The following is a 10,158-nucleotide window of genomic DNA, read 5'->3' on the forward strand; positions in this document are numbered from 1 at the left end:
CAGAAAGTGAAGAGGAACTAAAGAACTTCTTGATGAAAGTGAAAGAGGAGAGTGAAAAAGCTGGCTCAACATTCAGAAAACTAACATCATGGCATCCAGTCCCATCACTTGATGGCAAATAGATGGGGAAACAATGGAAACAGTGACAGACTTTATTTTCTTGGTTCCAAAGTCACTGTAGATGGTGACTGCAGCCATGAAATTAAAAGACACATGCTCCTTTGAAGAAAAACTATGACCAACCTGGACAGCATATAAAAAGCACAGACATTAATTTGCCAGCAAAAGTCTGTGTAGTCAAAGCTATGGTTTTCCAGTGCTCAAGTATGGATGTAAGAGTTGGACTATAAACAGGGCTGAGTGCCAAAGAATTGATGCTTTTGAACTGTGGTGTTGGAAAAAACTCTTGAGAATCCCTTGGACTGCAAGGAGATCCAACCAGTCAATCCTAAAGGAAATCAGTCCTGAATATTCATTGGAAGGACTGATGCTGAAGCTGAAACTCCAATACTTTGGCCATCTGATGTGAAGAACTGACTCATTGGAAAAGACCCTGATGCTGGGCAAGATTGAAGGCAGGAGGAGAAGGGGACAACAGAGGATGAGACAGTTGGATGGCATCACTGACTCTATGGACATGAGTTTGAGCAAGCTCCAGGAGTTGGTGATGAACAGGGAAGCCTGAGTTACTTCAGTCCATGGGTTCTCATAGAATCGGACATGACTGAATGACTGAACTAAATTGAACTGACTGAGGCAGCAAAATGTCCAGCCCTGTGAACTCAAATGGCAATAATGTTGACCTCTAATTCTGCCTATTCATGGCTTTAGGATGCCATCTTAAAGATGTGGATGGGATTTCCCCTCAGCATGTCCAAACCATACCTACAAACTGCTCGACATTGTCATCCTACAGGGACAGTAAACAAGAGCTGGCTTCCATGGACCCTGATGAGTTAAGAGAGATCAGCAGGATTATGCATTGGACTTATTTGTCTGAACGTGAGTCCTGCACCAACTCTCTCAGAATAAATAAAATTGAGAAAAGGAAACTGTAATCACATCCATGACAGCATAATAGGATTTAGATGACTTTATCTCATTAACTTTGCAAGGGAACCCTGGCAAAGTATGAAATCCAAGCATCGTGCCAGGCTGACTGAAAACAGTTGTCTGCATTTAAGTCACTGCACCTGCCCTACACTTCAAAAACATAGGTCCGTGCTGCTTCCCCCAAATATATCCTAAAATTTCTAACTTAGTTGACACGCACACAGAGGCTCACACACACAATCTGGTAGCAAGAGGTTCTCCTTTTGAAGTTGTCTGTGCATAGTGAGTTCCCAGTTTTTATTTAGGTTGCAAATGTATTTGGAGTGGGGCTGATGGAAATCCAATGGGGCTGAAGCCTTTCCAAGCCTTACCTTTGTTCCAACACTTGTGTATCTGAAATGAACAAGAACATAAATGGCCGAGTAATAGACAGTTCAACATACTCTACAAGCACTATGATATTGTGGGAAGCTTCCTCGTCTGTAACTTTCCTTTTTCTGTTTTGGCAGAAGTAAAAGGACAAAGAGGAGAAGCATGAATAGAGAATCTCCTAAGAATGTTATGAAGAAATCCCCAAATTCTTAAGTTGTTTAAATGTTGTGAAACTGACTGTTCAGAAATTAAATCATTTTTGAGCATTTCTCAGAACAAATAGACTTTCGGAAAATCAAGAGATTGTCACTTCCCATCTTCAAAACCATTGTGTGCCACTAATGTATTTTCCTGTAGGGGAAACTATCCCAAGGAAAAGAGGTCATGAGTTTATGCCATCGTGGACCTAGACATGATTGAACTGATTTCCTGAGAATGAAAACAATTCATCCGTCTTATCAGCAACAGAATTTGTGAATGAATCAAGCATGTGTCTCATGATGAGGCTTGAGAAATTAATACTATCTGAGAAAGAGTTAATGCAAACACCATCTATTTTTATAGCTGTCCTGAAATAACCCTGTGAGAATATTGTGAACCTGGTGCAGGTCACTGAATGAAGAAAGTCAAAGGCAGCTCTACTCACAAGAACAATCTTGGCTACTTGGCAACAAGAGAAAGCTCTGGTGACAAGACTTTTCAATGAGGAAACTGCCTGAGCTTGCCAATTACCAGAAAGTCATCAGGGGAGGGCTTGCTATTCAGGGAATCCAGTTGGCAGAGTCGATATGAACATATTTGCAGGTGATTTACTATATATACATTGTTCAAAGGTTTTGGCTCTGTTCTTTGACAAAGGAAGAATCCACAGAGCTGGAATGTGGACAACTGACTTTTACATTCAACTTTAAAAGTTTCAATGTTGTGGGTATCATCTCATGGAAGTCCTCATTTATTTTTCAGAAAGTGTTGCATACCAATAATGGGCTTCCCAGATGGTGCTAGTGGTAAAGAACTCACCTGCCAATGTAGGAGATGCAAGGGACAGGGGCTTCGATCCCTGGGTCAGGAAGATCCCCTGGAGGAGGAAATAGCAACCCACTCCAGTATTCTTGCCTTGGAGAATCCCATGGACAGAGGAACTTGGAGGGCTACAGTCCAAAAGGTAGCAAAGAGTTTGACACAACTGAAGTGACTTAGCACACATGTAATGATAATACTACATCACTTACCCTCGCAGCAGCCCATGTTAACCCCAGGCTTTCCTGAATCACAGACCTCACCATAGTGTAGAGAAATTTCCTGCTTAGAAATATTTTTCCACAGTAGACTAGAAGTCTCTGCAGGCTGGGGTCTGTGTCTCCTCCTTCCTGTGTCTCCAAGCAGAGCTCTGTGTCTGGCACAAAGCAGGTTCTCTGTAACTATTAGCTGAGCTCAAATGAATTCAGACCCTTGGGGATGGGATTTCCCAGCACAGTAAATGGGCTATTTTAAGTCCCCTTCCTATGTGAAATAAAAGGGGGCTTTCACAGCCATTAAATCTCCTATGAGCCATTTCTCAAAACTAAAAAATTTTTATATGTATTTTCAGCTAACTAACCCCTGGCGTTTTCCGGTGTTCAGCCAGAGCTGATCTGCATGCTGGGACCCATTTCCTTCTTTTAAAGTATCTTGATACTTGTTTTTTTTTTTTTTTTTTTTAAATCTCCATGGTGTTTTTCCTTCTACAAATTATGTTTCCCTTCGGACCTCTTTCCTCTGGCCCATGAAAGTAAAATTTGCTTAGCATTCTTGATGCTTTTTACAGAAAAATCTAAGGAAAAAATAGAGGGATATTCTCCATGATTTAAATAAAGATCATTCTTATGGTTATTATCTACCATTGTACTATCCTACTAAAATTCGATAGGAAAACAATGTTGGTAACCTATTTATAAAAGATAGGCTATTTTGATCTCATCTATTTATGAAAAATCCACAATTTTATTGAAATGTCAACAATGGGTTAAGGAAAATTTAGGTTAAATATCTTAGGGAAGTAATTTGCTGTCCCAAAGGTAAACAACGCTCAGTTCAGTTGCTCAGTCCTGTCGACTCTTTGTGACCCCATGGACTCCAGCACCCCAAGCCTCCCTGTCCGTCACCAACTCCCAGAGTTTACTCAAACTCATGTCCATTAAGTCAGTGATGCCATCCAGCTGTCTCATCCTCTGTCATCCCCTTCTCCTCCTGCCTTCAGTCTTTCCCAGTATCAGAGTTTTTCCAATGAGTCAGTTCTTCACATCACGTGGCCAAAGTATTGGAGTTTCAGCTCCAGCATCAGTCCTCCCAATGAATATTCAGGGCTGATTTCCTTTATGATGGACTGGTTGAAGCTCCTTGCAGTCCAAGGGACTCTCAAGAGTCTTCTCCAATACCACAGTTCAAAAGCATCAATTCTTCAGTGCTCAGCCGTCTTTATAGTCCAACTCTCACATCTATACACGACTACTGGAAAAACCTTAGCTTTGACTAGATGGACCTTTGTTGGCAAAGTAATGTCTCTGCTTTTTAATATGCTGTCTAGGTTCGTCAAATTTTTTCTTGCAAGGAGCAAGCATCTTTTAATTTTATGGCTTCAGTTACCATGTGCAATGATTTTGGAAACCAAAAAAATAAAGTCTGTCACTGTTTCCACTGTTTCCCCATCTATTTCCCATGAAGTGATGGGACCAGATGCCATGATCTTAGTTTTATGAATGTTGAGTTTTAATCCAAGTTTTCACTCTCCTATTTCACTTTCATCAAAAGGCTTTTTGGTTTCTCTTCACTTTCTGCCATAAGGGTGATGTCATCTGCATATCTGAGGTTGTTGATATTTCTCCCAGCAATCTTGATTCCAGCAGTGCTTCGTCCAGCCTGGCATTTCACATAATGTACTCTGCATATAAGTTAAATAAGCAGGGTGACAATATACAACCTTGACATACCCCTTTTCCTATTTGGAACCAGTCTGTTGTTCCATGCCCAGTTCTAACTGTTGCTTCCTGACCTGCATCCAGATTTCTCAAGAGGCAGTTCAGGTGGTCTGGTATCCCCACCTCCTAAAGAATTTTCTACAGTTTGTTGTCATCCACACAGTCAAAGGTCTTGGTGTAATCAATAAAGCAGAAGTATATTCCAGAATGTTTTTCTGGAACTCTCTCACTTTTTCAATGATCCAACAGATGCTGGCAATTTGATCTCTGGTTCCTCTGCCTTTTCTAAAACAAGCTTGAGCATCTGGAAGTTCACGATTCACGTACTGTTGAACCCGGGCTTGGAGAATTTTGAGCATTCCTTTGCTAGTGTGTGAGATGAGTGCAATTGTGAGGTAGTTTGAACATTCTTTGGCATTGGCTTTCTTTGGGATTGGAATGAAAAATGACCTTTTCCAATCCTGTGGAGCTGAGTTTTCCAAATTTGCTGGCATATTGAGTGCAGCACTTTCACAGCATCATCTTTTAGGATTTGAAATAGCTCAACTGGAATTCCATCACCTCCACCAGCTTTGTTCAAAGTGATGTTCCTAAGGGCCACTTGACTTGGCATTCCAGGATGTCTGGCTCTAGGTGAGTGATCATACCATTGTGGTTATCTGGGTCATGAAGATCCTTTTTGTATAGTCCTTCTGTATATTCTTGCCACCTCTTAATATCTTCTGCCTCTCTTAGGTCCATACCATTTCTGTCCTTTATTGAGCCTATCTTTGCATGAAATGTTCTCTTCGTATCTCTAATTTTCTTGAAGAGATCTCTAGTCTTTCCCATTCTGTTATTTTCCTATTTCTATGCACTGATCACTGAGGAAGGCTTTCTTTTCTCTCTTTGCTATTCTTTGGAACTCTGCATTCCAATGGCTATATCTTTCCTTTTCTCCTTTGCCTTTCACTTCTTTTCTTTTCACAGCTATTTGTAAGGCCTCCTCCGACAACCATTTTGCCTTTTTGTATTTCTTTTTCTTGGGGATGGTCTTGATCGCTGTACTTGGATGGAACCTCAAAAATGACAGAATGATCTCTGTTCATTTCCAAGGCAAACCATTCAATATCACAGTAATCCAAGTCTATGCCCTAACCAGTAATTCTGAAGAAGCTGAAGTTGAGTGGTTCTATGAAGACCTACAAGACCTTCAAAACTAACATCCCCCAAAAAAGATGTCCTTTTCATTATAGAGGACTGGAATGCAAAGTAGGAAGTCAAGAGATACCTGAAGTAACAGGCAAGTTTGGCCTTGGAATATAAAATGAAGCAGGTCAACAGCTAATAGAGTTTTGCCAAGAGAACACACTGGTCATAGCAAACACCCTCTTCCAACAACACAAGAGAAGACTCTACACGTGGACATCACCAGATGGCCAATAGCAAAATCAAATTGATTATATTCCTTGCAGCCAAATATGGAGAAGCTCTATACAGTCAGCTAAAACAAGACTGGGAACTGACAGTGACTCAGATCTTGAACACCTTACTGCCAAATTCAGACTTAAACTGAAGAAAGTAGGGAAAACCACTAGACCATTCAGGTGTGGCCTAAATCAAATCCCTTCTGATTCTACAGTGGAAGTGACAAATAGATTCAAGGGATTAGATCTGATAGAGTGCCTGAAGAGCTATGGACAGAGGTTTGTGACATTGTACAAGAGGAAGCAAGGTACAAAGGGGGAAGTAATTAACTCAAAAGATAATCAAAATTAGAGAGCACCTTGCAATTGTAGATCTGAAAAATTCTTCGTAATATGCAAACATTTCTGTTGGTATTGTATGATATTAGACTGGAATGTAAGCCTCGTGAAGGCAGGGACCATGTCTGTCTTTTATACTCTTCTTCCCACATTTCAGTATAGCACATGGCTGATAGGGATCTCAATATTTGTTAAGAAAATTAATGTCTTTCTGAATTAGTGAGTGGTGGCTCTAGAGAAGTAAGTGAATCCAAGCAAATAAAAATATTACCTCCTTCCTTCATGTAGCACTGGAAACAGAATTTTTTTCAATCCAGATAAATGAACCTTCTTAAAAATATGTACCAGACATTGAGATCATATGAAAGTTATGCAAAAGATAAAGCTAAAAGATTAGTTCTTCTCAAGGCAATATTCTAAATATGGATACCATATACACATGAAATAACAATAGGAAAAACAGTAAACACTTCTCTTCTTCCATTTTAAACACTTAACCAGTAAAAAACTATTCATGATAATATACCTGCATTCCAAATTCCATGTTATTTTTAATAGAATATTTAAGAGCAAAGACAAATATTTCCCCAACTGCCAGTTTAAAAATGAAAAGTGTTTGTGCCTAGGTCATTAGAGATGAGAAAAATTCAGAAATGAGAACTTCTAATTGAAGGTAGAATATTTAGCTATATAATCTGAAATACTGCCAGTAATGGTAGAAGTTAATACTTGTCTTATTTGTAGCAACATGGATGAAACTGGAGATTATCATACTAAGTGAAGAAAATCACAACAAGAAAGACAAATACCATATGATATCACTTACATGTGGAATCTAAAATATAACACAATTGAACCTATCTATTAAACAGAAACAGAATCAGCGACATAGAGAATAGATCGGTGGTTGCCAAAGGGAAGAAGAGAGATGGATTGGGAGTTTGGGGTTAGCAGATGCAAACTGGTATGCATAGAATGGATAAACAAGGTTCTACTGTAGAGCACAGGTAACTACATTCACTATCAGTGTGATAAACCATAATGGAAAAGAATATGAAAAAGAATATACATACATATGTATAACTAAGTCACTTTGCTATATAGCAGTAATTACACAACACTGTACTTCAATTCGGAGAAGGCAATGGCACCTCACTCCAGCACTCTTGCCTGGAAAATCCCATGGACGGAGGAGCCTGGTAGGCTGCAGCCCATGGGGTCGCTAAGAGTCGGATACGACTGAGCGACTTCACTTTCACTTTTCACTTTCATGCATTGGAGAAGGAAATGGCAGCCCACTCCAGTGTTCTTGCCTGGAGAATCCCAGGGACCGGGGAGCCTGGTGGGCTGCCGTCTATGGGGTCACACGGAGTCGGACACGACTGAAGCGACTTAGCAACTTAGCAGTAGCAGTACTTCAATTACACTTCAATAAAAAGTACATTTTCAAAACAAAAAATTATGTACTGAACTTAACATGAACCAAATCAAGAAATTTCCCCTATTCATTTACTACCCCCACCCACCTCATAAAATAGTTATTAGTTTATTATCAGAATTTTAGATATTTTTTAACATGGAGGATCAGAATGGATAACTGTTCAAGATTATGTAAACTAATCTGTCAAATTTAATTTCTTCAAGGTGGTGCAGTCACTGAATGGGCTGGGCCTGGATACGAACACAGGTGGTCAGACATGAGAGTCACCCTCTGCCACTGCAGGTAGTGATAACAAGGCTTGCACCAGGCCTTACAGTTGGTCAGTGCTGTCACTTACAGAGTTACCACTGAGCTTCCTAACAATTTGGGAGGTATCATTTTTGATGGAATTCCGGTTAAGCTATTTCAAATCCTAAAAGATAATGCTGTGAACTGAAAGTGCTACACTCAATATGCCAGCAAATTTGGAAAACCCAGCAGTGGCCATAGGACTGAAAAAAGGTCAGTTTTCATTCCAATCCCAAAGAAAAGCAATACCAAAGAATGCTCAAACTACCGCACAGTCGCACTCATCTCACACACTAGCAAAGTAATGCTCAAAATTCTCCAAGCCCAGCTTCAACAGTACATGAACTGTGAACTTCCAGATGTTCAAGCTGGTTTTAGAAAAAGCAGAGGAACCAGAGATCAAATTGCCGACATCTGTTGGTTCATTGAAAAAGCGAGAGAGTTCCAGAAAAACATCTACTTCTGCTTTATTGACTACACCAAGGCCTTTGACTGTGTGGACCACAACAAACTGTGGAAAATTCTTCAGGAGATGGGAATACCAGACCACCTGACCTGTCTCTTGAGAAACCTGTATGTAGGTCAGGAAGCAACAGTTAGAACTGGACATGAAATAACACACTGGTTCCAAATAGGAAAAGGAGTACATCAAGGCTGTATATTGTCACCCTGCTTATTTAACTTATATCTGGACTACATCATGCAAAATGCAGGGCTGGATGAAGCATAAGCTGGAATCAAGATTGCTGGGAGAAATATCAATAACCTTAGATATGCAGATAATACCACCCTTACGGCAGAAAGTGAAGAACTAAAGAGCCCCTTGATAAAAGTAAAAAAGGAAAGTGAAAAAGTTGGCTTAAAGCTCAACATTCAGAAAACTAAGATCATGGCATCTGGTCCCATCACTTAATGGCAAATAGATGGGGAGACAGTGGGAAAAGTGAGAGACTTTATGTTTTCAGGCTCTAAAATCACCACACATAGTGACTGCAGCCATGAAATTAAAAGACACTTGCTCCTTGAAAGAAAAATTATGACCAACCTAGACAGCATATTAAAAAGCAGAGACATTACTCTGCCAACAAAGGTCCATCTAGTCAAAGCTATGGTTTTTCCAGTAGTTATGTATGGATGTGAGAGTTGAACTATAAAGAGGTCTGAGTGCCAAAGAACTGATACTTTTGAACTGTGGTATTGGAGAAGACTCATGAGAGTCCCTTGGACTGCAAGGAGCTCCAACCAGTCAATCCTAAAGGAAATCAGTCCTGAATATTCATTGGAAGGACTGATGCTGAAGCTGAAACTCCAATACTTTGACCACCTGATGCGAAGAACTGACTCATTGGAAAAGACTCTGATACTGGGAAAAACTGAAGGCAGGAGGAGAAGGGGATGACAGAGAATGAGAGGTGGATGGCATCACTGGCTCAATGGACATGAGTTTGAGCAAGCTCCAGAAATCGGTGATGGACAGGGATGGTGGATAGCCTGGGGTGCTGGAGTCCATGGGGTCGCAAAGAGTCAGACATGACTGAGCGACTGAACTGAACGGACTGATAGATGGGAAAATGAAAGCACAGGGAAGCCAAAGAACTTCTCAAATCTACAGAATATGTACCCAGAGACACCAATCCTGACACCATTTTACTATAGCACTGCTGCTGCTGCTGTTGCTAAGTCGCTTCAGTCATGTCCAACTCTGTGCGGCCCCATAGACAGCAGCCTACCAGACTCCACTGTCCCCGGGATTCTCCAGGCAAGCACACTGAAGTAGGTTGCCATTTCCTTCTCCAATGCAGTAAAATGAAAAGTGAAAGGGAAGTCACTCAGTCGTGTCCGACTCTTCGTGACCCCATGGACTGCAGCCCACCAGGCTCCTCCGTCCATGGGATTTTCCAGGCGAGAGTGCTGGAATGGGGTGCCATTGCCTTCTCCGTTACTATAGCACAGTGGCTTTCAAATGACAAGTACGTGTTATTATTCTGTCACAGAATTTGGGGGAAGCCAAAGCTTCTAGAAAAATTTGACCTTCAAGATGTTCACATGACCTAAAGCTAAGAGAACCACAGTTGCTGCTTGCTGATATTTTTTCTTATTTAATGGAAATTCATTTCCTCCATCTACCTCTCTTGCAGTGACTACTACTCTTTGGGAACTGAGTTGTCCAAATCTCCCCATAGGTTTTTTGGGGTTTTTTTGGAGTATAATTGTTTTATAATATTGTGTTAGTTTCTACTGCACAATGAAGTGAATTAGCTATATGTATACATATAATCCCTTCCTCTTGAACCTTCCTCAC

This window comes from Bos mutus, chromosome 2, assembly GCF_027580195.1.
Source record: "Bos mutus isolate GX-2022 chromosome 2, NWIPB_WYAK_1.1, whole genome shotgun sequence".
NCBI classification, from domain to species: Eukaryota; Metazoa; Chordata; class Mammalia; order Artiodactyla; family Bovidae; genus Bos; species Bos mutus.